At 42.5% G+C, this 20383-nt stretch overlaps 1 pseudogene; it reads right to left on the reverse strand.

Annotated features, from left to right (window-relative positions):
- Window positions 1-12305: 12305 nt before the first annotated feature.
- LOC127185402 (28S ribosomal protein S17, mitochondrial-like) lies at window positions 12306-12767 on the reverse strand (annotated as a pseudogene).
- Between the last annotated feature and the right edge of the window lie 7616 nt (window positions 12768-20383).

The following is a 20383-nucleotide window of genomic DNA, read 5'->3' on the forward strand; positions in this document are numbered from 1 at the left end:
TTGCTTTCCTTTACCATACACACACACACACACACACGTGTAATACATAATTGTGATGTTCCTGGATGTCTCTTGTTTCTCCAATCCCCATCAGAAGCATCCAAGCAAAGGTGACACCAAAGATTGTTTGTTGGAGGAGAAGGAAGAGAAGGGGGAGTAAAAAGAAGTAGTTTGGATGGCACCAGCCAAGGACAATACAGGCTGTAAACTTCAAACCCCTACCCAGATCTAGTCAATGGACAGGACATTCTCCACAGTTGAGTGGAAGTGGGGTCTGACTTTCACACGTACTCTGGTGCCTCATATTTGACCACGTCCCCTGAATGGGGAGATCTGGTGGCACTCAGAGGAAGGATAGCAGGCTACCAAGAAGAGACTTGATACCCTATGAGCATATACATGGGGAGGTAATCCCCCTCAGTCACAGTCATAGGGGAGGGGAGTAAGGGGAAAATGGGAGGGAAGGAGGAATGGGAGGATACAAGGGATGGGATTACCATTGAGATGTAACAAGAATAAATTAATTTTTAAAAAAAAGAAGTAGTTTGGACTGGCAGGTACCATTAACAAATGCCCGTACAGTAGTCTCCCTTTATCTGAGGTTTTGTTTGCAGTGTTTTCCACTACCCATGGTCAACCATAGTCCAAAATTATATTAACATACACACACACACACACATACACACACACGGATAGAGAACATTCACATAGCTATCATCACAGTATGCTGTTATAATTATTCATTATTACCTCTTATTGTAAATCTCTTCCCTACTGTGCTAGTGATGGGCCTTAGGACATATGATCATTTTCAATGCTGTGACCACAGATCCCACTTAACAAAGTGCTCTAGTCACTGTGCACCAGCTACTATGGTGAATGAAAAAAAAAAAAATGTGCCTGGATCCCTGGAGGCTTAAAGTGTAAGCGAAGGAGACAAGATGCATGCATGTGAAACAACCCCAAAACAATAAAAGACACTATTTGATCTAATATAAAATTCCTATCAGATTTTGAACCTTCCTAAGGGACCACACAAAGGCAGTCATATAATCTCATTCCAGTCCTGATAACAACTGTTAATCCAATTTTCTTTCACCTACAAGCATAGTGAAAATAATGACCTCCAACCAAAAAAATCAGCAGGAAAGAGAAAACACACACTTTTATCATTCACACTACTCTCAGCCCAGAGCTTGGAGCACGGTGGTGGAGGTGCCACAGCTGCCACCTTTGGGATTAGAAGCTGAGTCAGGTACTACCCTACAGGCAGTTCTACTCAAATCCTACATCCTGTCCCAGCCATTGAAGGATGCCACTTCTTCGGGTGACAGGAGACTTGCGTGGCTCAGTTTACAAGATTTCTACCATTTAATCAGGCAGGCAAAAAACAGTTTAGAATTCCTTGCCCAGGCATCTGAGAGGAAAATAATACCCTCCCATCCCCTGTGTCTGGACCAATGATTCACTGGCCTACTCAAACAACCTCCTGTTGTTTTTCAATTTTCATTTCCTTCCTTCCTTCCTTAACATACTAAAGAAAGAGTTTCTAGTCTTTCTCCTAGGCCAGTGGTTCTCAACCTTCTTAATGCTGTGACCCTTTAATACAGTTCCTCATGTTGTGGTGAGCTGCCTCCACCCCTCAGCTGTAAAATTACTTTCAGTGCTACTTCATAACTCTAACTTTGCTGCTATTATAATTTGTAATGTAAACGTCTGTGTTTTCTGATGGTCTTAGGCGGCCTCTTTGAAAGGGTCATTCAACCCTGAAAGGGGTTGTGACCCATAAGTTGAGAATCACTGCCCTAGACCATCAGAAACCCCGAGGTGAATGACTGATTAGTCAGTCACTGGAGCTAGTAGAAGCTTTTAGCATAGGAAATTTACCTTCAAGAACTCCCCAAAATGAGGTGAATTTGTTACAAATGGTTAATAGTACACAGAAATATAAAACAAATTTTTGAGATAAGGTCTCAAAATAGCCCCAATTGCCCTCAAACTTACAATCAATATTCCTGCATCTCCAATGTTGGGAATACAGACATGCATCAGAATGCTGGGCTGAAGGTACACAACAAGTTCCAGTATAGCCAGGGCTACAGGGAGAAACCTTGTCTCAGAAAAGACCAAAAAAAAAAAAAAAAAAAAAAAAAAAAAAAAAAAAAAAAAAAGAAGAAAAGAAAAAAGAAAAAAAGAAAAAAAAGAAAAAAAAAAAAAAAAAAAAAAAAGAAAAAGACAGAACTGATAGATTTACACTCAGCCTCAAAGTCTCTAACCTGTTTCCTAAGAACCTCAAAGATCTGTTCTGTGTCTGATGATCACAGTTGGAAACAGCAAGACAACACACCAAAGGCATTCCTGTTGTACTAGTTACTGTTCTTGCTACACTAACAAAATAAGCAACAAAAGCAACTTAAAGATGAAAGGGTTTATTTTAAATCATGCTTGGAGACTGCAGTCCATCCATCACGGCAGGGCAGTTGATGAGGCAGGAGCTTCAGGCAGCTGGTCACACTGTATCCCAAGGGCCATGAGCTCACTTCCTCCTAGGAAACCCCAGCCCAGGGAATGGTGCCACCCATAGTTAAAGGAGACCTTCCCAACTCTGTTAACACAATCTCCATTATAGACATGCCCAGAGGTTGTTCTCCCAGTTCATTCTAGAGCATGTCAAATTGACAGCCAATACTGACTGCCATACCTGTTCCACACTACCGAGAACATAGGTCTACCTAGAGAGAGTCCCAGAAAGCAGCATTAATGGTGGGGGTCTGAGCTACAGAGGTGGCTAAGCTTTCCTTAATATCTAGAAATAACTATTTTCACTTTAAAATTTTTATTGTTTCAGTAACATTATATGATAAAATCAACAAAGTGACTAACCTTTGAGGTTCTATATACAATAACAACAGCTCCAACTCTTGGGAGCTTCAAGTAGGAGGGATGGGATGAACAGATGAAAAGATACGGGAGATAAAGTTTTACACAAGCATAACAAAAATGACATTATGTGGTTTACTAGAAAATAAATGCGACTGGTGATCATTATATTAAGCATAAGTAAAGGAAGCCAAACAGAAAGATACTAATAGTACATGTTTTCTCTCGTTTGTGGATTCTTATGTTGAGGCATAAAAATCACCTATAAATACATGGCAAGAAAGCAGACTGGAGAGTGGGGATGGGGAGAAGACTAAAGGGAGCAAGGGGAGAGAGAAGGGGAGAAAGAAGACTGGTAAAGTACCTGATGTACATGGGAGAATTTGTCTTTGGGGAACCCAGTGCTGTGTACAATAGATGACAGCAATAAAAATAAATAAATCAACACTAAGACGGATATTGAAGGCTGAAGTGTCTGCACTTAGCTGTATGACCTCTTAGGCACACTCCACACTCTCAGCTGTCGTGTGTTTGGAGTGGAGAGGATACTGTGCTCTGTTCTTTCTCCATAGAGCTATTACAACAGCTTCGGAGGGAGGCCCAACGACCCAGAAAGGTATCTAAACGTTTGGCTCCTGGACCCTCAGACCGATGGTCCTAGAGAAGCACCCATTGTTGACCAGTGTCCTGAGAAGGGAACAGTTAACGGTCCACAGAGCTGTCATGCGGGAACCATTAGTATAGCTCTGTCCCAAGTCACAGGACGGTTAGCATGTCTGACTTTGTTTGTCTAGTTGACCCCCACACAGGAAAAAGAACACTTGTTCTCTTTGATAGCTATACATTCACTGAGGGATGACAAGGTCCAAGGGTCTTGTTGTCCTCTGACTCTGCCACATGTTAAGGTTTTAGATAAGTCACTTGTGCTTTCTGGGCCTCGGTGTTCCCATCTATAAAATAGGAATATCCTGCACACTTCCTGGATGGCAGAATCATTAGGTCTCACTGAACACTGTGTTCTAACTGTTATACAATTGTAAGAAAAAAACTACTTAATTGACAGTGTGGTTCAAGGCAGACAGAGGTCCAAGGAGGATGGTGATGCCTCTTCACGTCTTGTGGCTCAACATCAAAACTCCCAGTCTACCTTGAGAAGTTGCCTTCACAGAGGCCTCTCTCGTGGTTCTTCGTGATCTTAATGTGCTCCAGATTTTCCCATTTCAACCAAGTCTGGCTTTTTCTCTATGCCGAGAGAGGAAAAGCACCTCTTGTCCCTAGCTGGGACTTAGCAGTTGCTGGATCTCCTTCCTGTCTTGGAAAAAGCAGAGTGTAAGACAGCATGGATGAATGAGTGAGCACACAGGATTTGAAGCCGGTGTGTTGGCTGACATCTCACTGTGGGTACCTGCTGGCCGGTACCCACAGACTCTGCAACCAGCCTTGCTCAATAGAAAACTAAGTATGCAAACAATGTTCAGTAGTTAGCTGAAGAATTAATGTGCAGCACTGAGAAAAATGCCTGGGACTTAGGGGCACGATGTCTTATCCACATTTTGCTCAGCTCTAGAACTGGAGGATCAGAATCTGAACCCTTATTCTGAGAAAAGTCAGTCTATGAACATGAGCACAACAAGAGAACGAATGAAATATTTTAAAACCATATATTCTGATAAGGAATTAATACTCAAAATGTATAAAAGACTCCTACAGCTCAACAAATAAAGCGAGTATCCTGATTACAACTTGAACAAAAGCCATAAACATTTCTCCAAAGAATATGCAAGCAAACAAGTTTTTAGAAAAAGACAAATTAAAACCACAATGATGTACTACTCCACACCCAGTAAGGTCATTAAGGTGGCTACTGGTTTTTAAACACAGGTTGGCTAACACTATACTTTATTGGCTTGTCAGCATAGACAACATAGTGTCCAACCAATTTATAAAAGAAAGAATATTTAAAAAATAAAATAGTTACAGCAAAGTAAAATGGTATGTGGGTATATTTCCAAAGAACAAATTTCTTATCTTTTTTGATGTTGTTGTTTGGATTTTCTAGACAGGGTTTTTCTGTGTAGCCTTGGTTCTCCTGGACTTGCTTTATAGGCCAGGTTGGCCTGGAACTCACAGAGATCCACCTGCCTCTGACTCCTGAGTGTTGGGATTACAGGAGAGCACCACCATGCTCAGCTCAAATTTCTTATCTTAAGACCCCTGACTATAGCTGGGTGTTGTAGTTCTTCAGCCTTTTCAGTAAGACAATCATGAGTTTAATGTCAGTTTAGGTTTCATAGTAGTTCCGAGGCCAGCCAAATACAATTAGATTTTAAAACAGAAAAAGAAAAGCGAGAGGGCTGGATGCAAAGCAGAAAGATTGCTTTCCCTCTATGACTCTGCACCTCTGTTCATGAGCAGAGATCAGTATAGACTCTGAAGAAAGGATTGGTGTTTGATTTATGTGGCTTCTGTAGACCAGGTAGATGAGGAACCAAGCAAGGTGGGATTCCAGTCCCAGATCTTTTGGCAAAACAACATTGTTGTGGGAGCAGAGGGGAATTGATTACTTTTTGATACTACGTTAAAAAAACAAACAAATTGGTATTTTCTGCCCAAATACCAAGGCAGCCAGGACTTTATAAATGAAAATTATATTTTTTGAAAATCTATAAATTGTCATTGGAATAAAGCAGCTTTAACTCTTTATTGGAAATGTTTTCTACTGGGCAAATAGAACCAAGAAGCAAGTTCCACTGGTGTTGTGGTTTGGGCGTGGGCCAAATGAAATGTCCACTGTCAGTCAGGATAACAAGGACACATGGCAAGAGCAAGCTGCATGCTGTTTCTGGGAGTCAAGAAGGCCTGTGGAGCTGAGCAAAATGCAAGGAAGACTTTGCAGGCTTCCTGACGTGTGATGCATTCCATTCAAGCCCTTGTTTGGGTGCCTTTGCACAGGTAGGTCTCTGCGCACAGGGCATGCTCTTGAGCTCTTTGGCCACACACACTCTCCACTTGAAGGAGAGTTTCCTTGTAAAGCTGGATGCAACCCAGGCTGCCAATTTGCTAGCAGAATAATCCAGCAGTCACTCACTGAAGAGGAAAGAAAACTGGGAGAGTTTCTGAAACAAAGAACAACAGAAATCACATTAAATGGCATTCCTAAGCAGGCCAGATATGATTAAGAACAAGTATTTTTCGAGGTGGACAGCTGTAGGTTAGAAGGCCAGCTGTGCTGAATACTAAATGTGCACTCTTGAGCAAGTTGCTAGAACTCTGTGCGCCTTGTTTGCTTTATCCATAAAAAGGGGATAGGAACAGCCCTGCTTTGTACAGCTGGGGCCAAGGCCAAGTTGTAGTAAGATCCTCCAGCATGACACCTCTAGTGGGAAATGTGTCAGGCAATGAGCTGTTTGATGGTGAGGAGGAGGAGGAAAGTATCAACCCATCCCAGGGCGGGCAAGCATCAGGCAAAATGTCTGTAGGCCTGGGCTGGTTATTCCCTGCAAAGAATATTGAATAAACACCTGGTTGTCTTCCAGGTTACCCACTTCTAACTGCAGGGAATCGTTTTGTGGTTGCCTGAGCTCCTCCTTTAATCTTCCTCATGACTTAGAGAAACATCATTAGGAATTGTGGGAATTTGAAGGTGTACATGGAATGTTATAATGAATCTCTCTCTCCCCTCTCTCTCTCTCTCTCTCTCTCTCTCTCTCTCTCTCTCTCCTGATGCTGCAAATGAAACCTAAGGACTGGCATGCTCCAGGCAAGCACTCTAACACTGAGCTATACACAATTCCCTTGATGTCTATGGTGCTGTTCAATTAGACATTTCCACCACGGGCACTGCAACATTTAAGCAGGAGGTTTCAGGTTCTTTCTGCTCTGATCATCTGAGGTCCCTTGTAAAGCTAACTAACCCAACAGAGTGCTCCATCCTGGCTGCAGGACTTGTCCAGGCAGCAAGTCTTCAAGGTGTACAAAGGAGACCAGATGCATGGCTGGGTGGGAATGAGAATGGTTCTTCTTCAAAAGGAAGATCGTAACTAGGCCCAAAGGATCAGAGGTGATGTTGGAGAAAACAGAGCAACTACTTGAACAAAGAATCAAGTCTATGGCAGTGCCGTTACTATGTGTGTTTTTTATCTGGGGAAAGGAGATAGAAGAGTTTGGCTGGGAACAAACAGTCATGCACACTGAGCAGCAATCAAGGTCAAGGGCGGACCTTACGTCCCTTAAAAATGTTCACATTCTGTCCTTTCCAAAGTCAGGGAACATTCGTTATACACTGACCTATTGTTCTTTGGGATAGGGACTTAATGAGGCCATTAAGTCATTCCATAAGCCTTTATTGAATGCTTTCCTTGGACTAAGTCTTGTGCTGAGTGCCAAAAGTAGAGATGGATAAAATATGGTCCTTGCCCTTGAAGGGGTCTCAGTTAGAGCAGACAATTACAGTGTGATTGCCTGTTCAGGGTCCTTCGGGGAGTATCAATGTGCAAAGGAGAAGATGCAGTGAGGGGAGGACGGGAGGTGAGGCTTGAGTAAGTCTTAAAAGGTAGCTAAGATTTACCACATTGGGGAGGAAAAGAGGAGCACTTTAATTTCCAGTCTTTCCCCTCTTGTTAATGTAAAGTGTCCTATGTTCTCAAAAGAAGAACGTTGGACATGATTTAGCTGTGGCTGCAGCCAGCATCTGACCAGCTGTTTTTGCATTATCCCTCAGGTTCTGGGAAGAAATGGAAGTGTTTTAAAAGCAGGGACTTAACTGGGGCAGATTTGGCTTAAGGATTCAGTTTCATAGATAGTGAGGATGGAATAAACTAAGTTACTGCAAAGGAACTATTGAGAAGGACATCATCTGTTTCAAAGAGAATTGATGAGTGGTGCAGATCAGTAGAGAGGGGGAGCTGTGGATGAATTAGGACGCTGTGGTTGAGGTCTAAACAACCAGGTACCATTTAGGGGCAGCATGGGCTATTTCTTCCTGGTTCCTTATATTCAACATGGTAGCGTCCTATATGGGTGGATTGCCTCCTTTCCTTGTTGCTGGGACAAAATATCTGAAAAAGACAACTAGAGGAGGAAAGGCTCACAGAGGATACAGTCATTGGTGAGCAAATCACACTGGCAGGAGTTTAAGGGGCCTGGTCATGTTGTGCCTGCAGTCAGAAAATTCAGAAAGAGATGACTATTGTTGTTCAGTCAGTCTCCTTTTCATTGAACCCAGAGCTCCCCCTCTCCCTCCCTCCACCGCCAATTATGGGGTTGTATCATGCACATTCAGGATGGATCTTAGCACCTCAGCTCAATATAATGATTCCCTCCCGGGCATGTTTGGAGGTTTGTCTCCTTGGAGATTCTTGACCCTGTCAAAGTGGCAATGACTATTAACCACCACAGCTGGCTTCTTTGATGCCTAGTTCCTAAGCTACTTTCTCCTTAAAAAAAAAAAAAAAAAGGAAAGAAAGAAATAAAAGAAAGAAAACAGACACAGAAAATCACCTTGAAATTAGTCTAAGAGTATCAAGGAAAAATTAGCCTGACAGCCATCTCCAAATGCTGCTATCACCATGGTTACCCTTAAGGAAATGATTTCCAATTGGGAGATTTTCTTTCTTAGGATGATAAAGGGTTCCCTCAAATATTCTTCTTAACCTTCCACTGGGAAAAAAAAGCATCATCAAACAAATTGACATGATTATCTGAATATATGTTAGGATCACAATCTTATACCATGTTGATGTCTATCTCCAGCCTGGGAAGGAATCTTAGGTGACTAGGAAGGCTTGTCATTTCCTAAAATTTCTTACAGGGATGGGAAGATGGATCAGTGGATAAAATATATGTTGTGCAAGCATGAGGACCTACACTTCAATTCCCAGGACCTACATAAAATCTGTGCCCTGTGTATGTGTCTATAAACCCATTTCTATGGGCCAGGGTGGTGGTGGCAGAATTGCTGAAGTTCTGGCCATCAAATTTAGCAGAGAATAGTGAGCTTTAGGTTCAGTAATGATAATGATGTGCAAGCCTGTCAATCTTCCCGCACCTGCAACCTGTGTCTGGCTCTGAGCCTTGGAGGTGGCTTCTGGGGAGTAGAATCGCAGTTGCTTTGCATTGTGGGTGGGGTAAATGAAGAAGAATGGCTTGAAATCTCATCTCACTACTTTCTATGAAGGGAGATTGGTTGAAATTAGAGATGAAGTCACCTAGCCCAGTCCAAGGCTGCAGTCTCAAATGCAGTTAGTTCCCTAGGCCTTGGCCACCAAGGGTCACGTGGCCCTGGGAGAAAGGAAGGCAGGCTGGCTTCTCACTCACCCTCTGTGCAGCATGGGCACCACATGTGGTTTCCAGTGGGAAGGGTGTCTAGAGCTCTGGACATGAGTGGTGCAAGTGGCTGGTGAACATCCTGCTCTAGTGTGAGCTTTCTTTTCAGGCCGAGCAAAGACCCCTGCTCATTCCATTCAGGGCTCTTGACCCAAATTAGAATGGGTCAAGGCAAGTAGCAAATTTTCCCTCGCCAAGGGGCCAGCTGTTTGAGCAAATGACAAAGTAAGCAGGTGATGACTGCCCTGCTCTCCTCCCAACTCCATGGCTCAGGCCCCATCACAAAACTTCTGCCCTCTCACTCTTCTCACCCAGCCCTGGCTGCCTCTTGGCTGTCCCTCACCTCCAGGCACGCCCCCATCACCAGGACCTTGGTGTCTCCTCCTCCCTCTACAGTTACCAGATTGAATTTATTAAAGCAGAATGGTAGCTTCAGTTATTGATATATCTTCCAACAAGTAGATTACAAAATGAGCTCTCTGCCTATAGCTCGGTTTCTCAGAAATCCCCTCTAAGCTCCTTCCATGAGATTCTGACAAGTTAAATGTCCCCTTTGCTGCAAAAACCAGAGGTATCAAGACCTAGCTCATCAATGACTCTTACTGCCCCAGCAGCCAGAAGTCTCTGGGAAGAAAAGTAACCACATGCTTGCTAGCCATGGCCCAACCTGATCTTCTAAGTTCCTTCTGTTAATGAAAGGCCCCTGTTCTGTCTCTCAGTCTTCCTACACAGGAGCATAGGCAGGGTCCCTGGTTAGAAGACAAAAGAATGGGTGACTTGCTCACTCACTTGTGTCAGCAGTCATCTCAGCTGCAGGGGTCTGGATGACAATCCCTCTAGAGCCCATCTATACTCACTTGCCCTCCACAGCTTGTCCAGTTGCCCTTCTATGGGTAGAAGCAAGCAGGCATGCTTGCCTAAGGAGAGCAGCCAGAGCTAGACGTACTCAAGGCAAAACAGTTTCCTAAGGCACTCTCTGCCCATCACTCCAAGAAAGTCCAAGCTGAATCATAGGAGACCAGAAGGCCAGTGAGGGCAAAGTCATGTTTGGTTCTTAATTTCCAATGGCTGCTGCAAACCCAGAGATAAGAGATAGAGCGAGAAAGCAGTGCTAAGAAACCAGTGAGGAAAGCCAGTTACTTTGGGGACAGCATAGTACAGGTGCAAGGGGTTGAGGCAAAACCACAAGATTCAGTGTGCATGGGCAGCACCACTAAATTAAAAGCCCAGGATCAGCTTCAGGTAGACCGTACAGCTTTTTGGGGTGGGTTTTTTGTTGTTGTTTTGTTTTTGTTTTTGTTTTTGTTTTTGTTTTGTTTGTTTTTGGTTTTTCAAGACAAAGTTTCTCTGTGTAGTCTTGGCTGCCCTGGACTCGTTTTGTAGACCAGGCTGGCCTCAAATTCACAGCGATCCACCTACCTCTGCCTCCTGAGTGCTGGGATTAAAGGCATGCACCACCACCCCCAGCTCCATACAGCTTTTTGGTCCAGCCTCGACAGCCTTGTCCTCTGAGACTAAAATCAAGCAGAGCCTCTCCCTCATGTCATGGGGGTGATACAAACCTAGCACTAATGTTTTAGAACCCCAGGTCTCCTAAATGGTGAAGCTACTAAAGGTCATTGACCTTAGAGGGGCTTTCCTATATAGAAGGTGTCACTGTTCCCACACCCTCAGGGCTGAATGTGAGCTCTCCATTGTTTTCCTGTATATTGAGACAAAGGGGCCCTAACTCGGGCACATTCTTTCATCAAGTCCTCCCTGTGGCTAAGGAAACATACTTGCCAAATTGGGCTGGCTTTGCTATTGCAGGTTTCCTGCCTGAGGCTCAGAGTTCCAATCAGCAGAGATAACTTGGAGGCCAACTCACAAAGGCTCCTCCTGGGAATGAAAAGTTTCACGTTCAGCCTGTCCTGGACAGTTTGATAACAGCTTTTTGCTTGCTAGCAGATAGCAATGGAACCTTGGGAGTGCAGGGATCAAACTGCCGTTTCACAGACTTCTTTTCAAGAGGGCCTTGCTCTGGAGTCCAGCAAGCTGCCCCGGGACTGTTGATCCTCTTGCCTTGCCTTCTCCAATGCCACCCACATCCATCTTTCTGATACCTTTTTTTTTTTTAAGGAAGAATCTCTCTCTCTCTCTCTCTCTCTCTCTCTCTCTCTCTCTCTCTCTCTCTCTCTCTCTCTTCGTTTTTCAAGACAGGGTTTCTCTGTGTAACAGTCCTGGCTGTCCTGGACTCAGTTTTGTAGACCAGGCTGGCCTCAAACTCACAGCGATCTGCCTGCCTCTGCCTTTCGAGTGCTGGGATTAAAGGCGTGCACCACCACCTCCCAGCAGGACAGTTTCTTATAGTCCAGGTTGGCCTCAAGCCTAGTGTGTACCTCATGTTATCCTTGAACTCCCCATTCACCTGCCTCTACCTCCTGAAGGCTGGCGTCCCAGACGCTGAAAGAATCATCGCATGCTGCTGATTCTTTTATTATCTCTTCAGTTTGGAGAGAAAAACAACAAATCTTTATAAACTTCCTTTTGGGGTAAAGAAGGAAGGTAGCAGAGCCCGTTCATAGTCTGTCACTCTGGGGTGTTTTTAACAAGAAGAATAAAGACCATATGCTTGAGTTTTTATTTCATTTTTAAGTCGTTTAAAGAGCAGCAGGTTTAGAGTTTTTCAGGTACGGCACTATGTGCATGCTTCAGATATGCTTCCTAACCTGATTCTTGCCACAGCGCTGTGCCAGAGGCGCTCTAATTGGGCCCACTTCACAGAAAACTCCGGTGACTTGCCCAAGGTCACATGGCTAATATGAGACAGAACCAACTTCAATCCTAGATCTGTGGAACTCCAAACACCATATTCTTAATCACTGCCTCCTTTTTCGAAGACAAGATTTTGGTTCTGCAGATTCCAGACCCCACCTCAGACCTATTGACAGGGAATCCTGAATGGTAGTGCACAGAAAATCACACTACATACCCAACTGAGGGGGTTTGTGGCACTCAGAAATAGGCTTAGTAATACCATGTGGCCTCATGAGGTTGGCATACAGTGTGCCATCTTTTTTTTTAATGGAACAATTTAAGCACTCCGTTTACTACTTTTAATGTCACAAGACAAACTGAACAGTTAGTGATGGAAACCACAGGACAAACATAGAAGTCCCTTTGGCTCCTTCTTCCCTGGTCAAGGAGACCTTGAGTCCTTGCGGAGTTTGGCTGAGGCGAGCGGTTTCTGAACCGATCAGAGTCTCTAGGCAGGCGGTTCCTGCACAGGGCTTTCCTGTGACTGGGTTGATAACTTGGCTGACCTTGAAGATGTTCTCAGCCAGCTTGTGTTTCACGTGCTTTGATCATGGGACGGGCAAGGCTCTGAGGAGCAGGATGTCCCCAACGCTGCACTGCTGAAGGGCACCGTGAGCAAAGTAGATTTTCCACTTATTAAAGGATTTTTGTAAGTAGGGATCCAATACAAGTCTGGCCACTCTTACTTTAGCAGTTTTTACCATTGCTGTACCAATCACCTTCCTCACAACCCATCTGGCATGGACGGAGGAACGGACTATTGACATTATGTGTCTCTGAGTATCTTGGGAGTCTCCCACTTGGACAGTGTGCCATCTTAAGACTGACACTGCTCCATAGTGTTGCTCATTGGAAACCGCAACTGTTGTGCCAGATGTGGTAATACACATCTGTAATCCTAGTAGTTGGGAGTGGGAAGCAGGAGGATCAGGAATTCTAGGTCATCCTTGACTACATATTGACTACAAGAGACCCTTTTAGGAAACTACTAATTGAAGAGGAAGCCTACAAAATGGGAGGGGGAATCTTTGCCAACTATACCTCTGATGGAGGATTAGTTTCTGGAATATACAAAGACAAAAACAAAGCCTAAACACCAGAAAAACAAAAAACCCAATACTAAAAATAGGATGTGGAACTGAAATAATGGCAAGATGCCTGCGCATGTTTAATTCAGACGCAATCCCCAATCCTGACCCCTTCCCTCATCCTCCCAAGCCCACTGGGCCTTTCTGCCCTCAGTAATCCCCACCTGTTTCATAGCTCATGAATTCTGTTCTTGCCTTAAATCTGTTTGTGATGGCACATGCCAGTAGGCAAATGTTCACACACACACACACACACACACACGCACACATGCACGCGCGCGCACACACAACGCGCGCATGCACGCACATGCACAACCGCACACATGTGTCTCTCTGCCACTGTAACTTTGTGAAAAAATTGCAATAGTGTCTGCCTCAGAGGGTTCATGTGAGGACTTTGCTTTCTCCTTTGAAGCACTGGAAACTGAACTAAGCATGCCCTAACACTAAGATATCCCAGCTCTGATGTGAGGTTTAAGTAAAACTACTCAGGAAAAGACCCCCAAAGTCCTGGGACCAGGTCCACTCAGTAGGTATCAGCAGTTCTTCCTAATATTGCCTCCTTTAGGTTACTGCAGTGTACGTGAAGCCATCCTTCAATTTAAAAGAGAAGTAGCCAGCTGCATCCACATGGCCTCGCCCCTCCCACTCCATGTATATGGCTCCAGGCTGCCGATGTTGTGCAGGGGACACACAATTGGGACAAAGCAGTAGAAAGGAGGTGAAGAGGAGGGGCAATGAGTTTCACTGACCTTAAAAAGACTTAGAAGTCTGTTCTCCCCTCATATACTTAGATGTACCGTGTACCTTTTCTTTCATTGACCTAGTGAGTATTAACTCTTAGACCTTCTTTTCCCCATGATGCATATTTTCACCTTGATACAATGTACAATTTCACCCTGACACAAACCACACAAGAGGGAGAATTGCCAGAGTCTGATGACCACTTCCAATCCTACCCAGGTATGGGTATCAATTTACTAACATTCCAGGTACACTGGAATGCACCCCAGTGACTCTGTACTTATGACTCACATGCTAATTCTACTTCAGCACTCACTTTGCATCAAATGGAGAAATGGGAAGCTGCTGTTTCAAGCCTGCCCCCTTTTTATTCTCTTGCTTTAAGTAGTTATGTTTATAATAAATTCTGTTTTTAAAATTCTGTTTGTTTCTTTCTAAAGATTGATTTATCTATATGAATGTTCAGTCTGCATGTACACCTGAAAGTTAGTAGAGGGCATCAGACCCCACTATAGACAGCTATGAGCCACCATGTGGCTGCTGGATGAACAGCCTTACCCACTAAGCCATCTCTCCAGCTCCCTCTGGTTATTTCTTCAACTAAATTTTCTATCAACAAGTTCATAGAGACATTTAAATCAATCCAACCCTTTAAGAGATGCTCCCTGAAGGCTAACCAGTCAACAACATCACAAGGAGAGCACTGTAGTCTGCGTTTTTTTATTTTTATTTTTTAAATGTGTTGCTGTTTTGTGATTCTGGGAAAACTGAATTTAGCACATGATGCATACTAAGCCAGAGCTCTACCGATGAGCTACATCCTCAGTCCTCCTTTCTGTTTTATTTTTGAAATCGAGCCCCACTAAGTTTCCTAGGTTAACCTTGAACTCACAATTGTCCCACCTCCAGCTCCAGAGAAGTCAGGATCACAAGCCTAAGCAACCAGACCAGGCTGTTATCTGCACTACAGACACACTTCCCTCTTCATTTTGATATTAAGTGATTGATAAGTAGCCAGATAAACAAGACTAAAAGAAGGCTCCAGAACACTTGGTTTTAAAAGAATCAATACAGGATTTTTGCTTTTCTATAAGTAAAAGCCTTGGAAAATTTAAAAAGATAAAAATAGACCCTTCTCTAGAGAAGGCAGGGCTTCTTAAAATGTTTCCATTTATGACTATTTTTTTCATCTGAAAAACTTGTATATGACCCCAGATATATAGGCACAAAACAAAGATATAAGTCAAACATGTACAGATGTTACATTAGAAGAAATTGATTTTGAGACAGTCTTTTGGCTTATATTTAACTTAGCATTTATTAAGGAGTAAAGTAAATTTGCATACCAATGAGATAGAGTGCACATTATTAAAGCCTTGGCTGAATGTTTGATACTGCAGGATGTAGAACAGCAGCTTCAACAATTTTTAGAGTTGAATCTTATTTTTATTTTGTAACTATTAATGTTGAGAACAGAACTTTGCATAAATACATATAGTACAAATGGAAGAGGAGTTTTAAAATCTATTTCAGAAGCTTGCCTATGACTGTATTTCCCTGGTCTCAAAAGCTGTTGGAAACTCTGTCCTAATCTCAAGCCAATAGCCACTTAATGATTAGTTTATAAAACTCAAGTACACAACTCAAACAGCAATATTTTAAAGATTTATTTATTACATATACACTGTTCTTCCTGGGTGCCAGAAGAGGGCATCAGATCTCATATGTAGATGGTTGGTGATAAGCCACCATGTAGTTGCTGGGAATTGAACTCAGGACCTCTGGAAGAACAGCCAGTGCTCATAACTGCTTAGCCAACTCTCCAGCCCTCAAATGGCAATTTTAAAAACCAAATACTGAGGTACAACTAAGAGTTGCACAAATTGAATACTTACATGCCGAGAATGATGGTAGGGAAATATCAAAAGCCTTTATTTTCCTCAGTTGAACCAGTATACTTCTACAACAACAGAAAACTTTATAGATACAGTAGAGACACTATAATTACATACCATAGTTTTTAGTCTGAGGCCAGCATTTTCAGGATGCACTGGTTGGTATTATCTGGTATGATGGCATGTACAGTGCAAAGTGCACATGTGTGTTCAGAAAGAAAAGATGCAGTGCAGTCAGAAGGTGAATGTGGGTAAGTGCTGCCATAGCCCCAGGTTGAGAGACAGACCTGAGGAACAGTTGTGGAGAGGAGAGCCTGTTGGTGCTAATCTAGAAAACCAGGAGGCTTGTTTCCAGCAGAGAAGTATGCTCCTTGCTAACTAGGAACAGACTTTATCGGCTGAGAATAGCTGTGGGTTTTGACAGTCCTGAGCCTGGTGTCAGCAGGTGGATCAACCTCTAGAATGACTTACCAGTCATTTGCAGCTCTAGAGCCTAAGAACCCTGAAACAGAACCCCCAGCACCTGCAGCTGGTTTCCTCCTGTGGCATAGTCAATTCTTAGGTGGCTTGGAAAGCCAAAATGAGTCTTCCACCTGTACAGGTCTCGGTTCTGTAGTTACTTCCCCTACTCCCAAGAAACTTGTGGTGCACCCTCCACCTAGCCGTGGTTGCCACAACCCTTTAATACAGTTCCTCATGCTGGGGTGACCCCCAGCCATAAAATTATTTTCGTTGTTACTTCATAACAATAATTTTGCTACTGCTATGAATCATAATGTAAATGTCTGATATACAGGATATTTGGTATTTGATCCTTGTGAAAGGGTCATTTGACACCCCCAAGGAGGTCTCAACTCACAGCTTGAGAACTGCTACTAGCTGCTGGCTGCTAGAACCTAGCTGCTAGGTAATCATAGAAGGATGGGCTAACATGCCCAGAGTGCAAAACTGAGTGTGGCCACCAGAGGCCCCTAGAACACACAAAAAAAAGGGAAGCTACAAAAATGGAGCCATTGGGAGACATCCTGGACTGGTGCAAGACAAGCTCAGTATCAGCAAAAGAAAAGAGCCCACAAGTCTACCTGACCTCATCCCACATCCCGCATCCCGCATCCCGCATCCCGCATCCCGCATCCCGCATCCCGCATCCCGCATCCCGCATCCCGCATCCCGCATCCCGCATCCCGCATCCCGCATCCCACATCCCACATTCAACATGTACATCATGCACATCAGCATGTCAACACTTCATCTTTGTTTTTTCCCCCTTTGTGCTTCACCTTTTTCTTTTTTTGTCCACATTTTACCGGTTTTTGTTTGCTTGCTTGCTTTATTTATCATACTTCTAAAACATGAAAGGAGTCACTAGAGAGAATCTCTAAATACAGAGCACGGGGAGGCCCTCCTAGGACAAGATCTTTCTGATGCATAATGAAGAGCATCTTCATCAAAACAGACTGCGTAGGGACATCTCTAATCCTCTTGGTTTAATTCTCAAGTGTTAACGCAGACACTATAGTGACAAAGATGCACTGAATAAAATTTTCTAAATATGAAAACTAAATTAACAGCAAACAAATAGTTTCAAGGACTTGTGAAAGCTCCTTATAGGAGAGCCTGGTGCAATTTGTGTGGAATGCTCTAGAAATCGCACAAGCTGAATTAAATGTTCCAAGAGGTATAACTATATTACCTATGACTCACTCTTTAAGTAGATCTGTGGGCCATGCACTTCTGTCTTCACTCTTGAAAATAAATAGTAGGATGAAAATAATGCTCCCAGGTTTATGGAAGCTATAGCATGAATTTAATGTCTTTTGTAATCAGGTCATATAACAAGCTATTCTCTACTTGTATTTTGAACCAAGTTGAATTAATAGGTGAGCAGCTATGTTTTTCTAATGCCAATAGTCATAATTTAGTGTCGTTTTAAAATAATTATGTTTAATAGTTAATTAAAATGGGCTTTTGAGAGTTGATGGATCTTTCTGACTCGACTCATGTGATGGGTCTTTATTCTTCATATGTATGTGTACTCTGTTCAGATGAAATAACTTCAGTGTATTTACCATTTTCACCTTTGTGTGTGTGTGCGTGTGCGTGTGTGTGTGTGTGTGTGTTACATCTGTCTGGCCATGTGAATGTACGCCATGTGTATGCAGGTGCCCTGGGATTTCAGAAAAAGATATCCTATCTCCTGGAGCTGAGTTACAGGAAGCTGTGAGCCACCTAATATGGGTCCCAGGAACAAAACTCGGCTCCTTTGGCAGAGCACCAAGCATACTTAGCCACTGAACAATCTCTCCAATTTCCTGTTTACTTTTTTAAAAGTTTATTTTAGGGGAGTGGAGGGTTCTGGGCCTCATTTTGTAGCCCTGGCTGGCCTGGAACTCAGGGTATAGACCAGGCTAGCCTTGAACTCCAAGAGTTCTGCTTTCATCTGTCTTCGGAGTGCTGAGATTAAAGGTGTGCACCACCGTGGCCAGCTCCTATTTACTTTTTGATGTATACTTTTTGAAACAAGATTTCTTTATATGTTTTTCATTTTGATTTTTTCCCCACACTTCATTTTATTCCTATGTTGTTTGTAAATTACTTTAAAATTCTACGAATTTCTTCATGACATTTCCACATACGCTTCGTTTCAGGTGTCTCCTCTTCTCACTCACTCCTCTCCCTAGTCTCCCTATCTGTACCCTTCTGCCCTAGGTATTCCTTCTGTCGCATTCTTAGGACATATTTCCTACAAGCCTCTCCACCATCTCCTTAGAGCCTTTTATTCCCTTTCATGTCATGAGGCCCTTTCTAGTGTCGTGAGCTCGATGCAGACCCAGCCAGACACAGAATCACATGCTAGGCTCTGCATGTGAGAGTCAGCATGTATGTAGCATTTCTCTTTCTGTGCTTAAGTTACCTCCGTCTAGTATAATATTTTCCACTTCCATTCATTTTCCTGAACATTTCATTTTTTTCTTTGTGGCTGCATAAAACTTCACTGTGTATCTGTGCAACATTGCCATTGTCCATTGATTGGTTTATGAACATCTAAGCTGACTCCATGCCCTGGCTGTTATGAGCAGAGCTACCATAAATGTGGATATGCAAGTATTTTTGTGGTAAGATGTACCATCCTTTGCATATGTGCTCAGGAGTGATATAGCTGGTTCATACGACAGCTCTATTTTTAATTTATAAAGAAACCTCCATACTGATTTTCATTGTGGCTGCACTGGTTAACCTCCTAGCAATGGTGAATGATAGATCCTCTTTCCCTATGTCTCTGCCAGCATTAGTTGTAATTTTTCTCAAGACAGCCATTCTGATTGGAGTGCGATGAAATCTTAGTAGTTTTCATTCATATTTCTTTGGGAAACAGGTTTTTAACTTTTTAATATGTAGATTAACAAATGTTTTTGTTTTAAAATACTAAGAGGATATCCACATAATAATCATATTTTAGATCAGCTTGACAATTTTACCAAAATTTCCCTTTCATGTTGAGTCTTAACTGTCACATGCATACAAGTAATGCTCCTTTTCTCCTGTAACTTTCGTTGTGGTTATGCTGCTACAGACCTTATTTTTATCAGAATTTGCCCTTCACTCCTCATGCCAAAAGATACATCCTATTTGAGTGTCCTCTTATCTGAGGTTGTCAAGGGCTATGACTTTGATCATATAGGAAGTAATGAGTAGTAGCAATAAATCCTTCTACACATGAAGCAAAGGAAAATCTTACTCAAGGAAAAAGAAAATAATAACAAAATAAAATAAACCTTAGAATTAATGAGTTCAACAAGCATCAGGGTACAGTACAGAATACAGGATACACAGTGCAGGATATCCATACAGAAAAGCCCATTTATTCCTTCATATCAGCAACAAATACACAGGCACAAAGGTTAAAAATATAATATCATTCATAAAACTAAAGATACTTAAACATGAATCGAAATAAAATATATATAGAACTTGTTTGTTACACTAATGACAGAATATAAATCAGTAGAGAGACATATGTATGTTCGTATGGAATATTGGAAGATTCTGCACATAAGGATGCCAAGTGTTTCTGAAATTATGCACAAGTTTAATGCAAAAGCATGATCTAATATATATGGAAAAGCAGAAGAACTGAAATACAGAAAATAATTTTGAAAGGTTACAAAGTTGTAGATACCAGTCTATGTGATTTCAAAACTTGCTATATACCTATCAAAAACCAAGACAGTGTGGCATTAGCAAAGACATGCCTCAACAAGTAAAATAGAGGACGTAGAACTAGACCCACACAAATATTCCTATTGTTGTCAATGGTGCAAAAGCAGTTCAGTGGAAGGAAATAGCCTTTAAAGGAAATGGGCTTGGAATAAGTGAGTATCTATAGAAACTCAGAATAGGTGGCATAGTTACATGTAAATCTAGAAGACTGTTAGAAAAATAAATAAGGACAAAAGTCTTCAGGACTTAAGAGGTCAAAGAGTCAAAAGCAAAATTCATAAAAGGAAAAAATTGCTAACATTTACACCACTAAAATAAAAATGTTTGCTCTCTGAGAGAGTGGAAGATAGGAGTGTAAGACAAGCTATAGACTGGATGACAGGAGTTTGCTGCAGACCACATCAATGTTCAAACTCCACTCCAGGGCTAAGGCTG

The sequence above is a fragment of the Acomys russatus genome, chromosome X (assembly GCF_903995435.1).
Source record: "Acomys russatus chromosome X, mAcoRus1.1, whole genome shotgun sequence".
NCBI classification, from domain to species: Eukaryota; Metazoa; Chordata; class Mammalia; order Rodentia; family Muridae; genus Acomys; species Acomys russatus.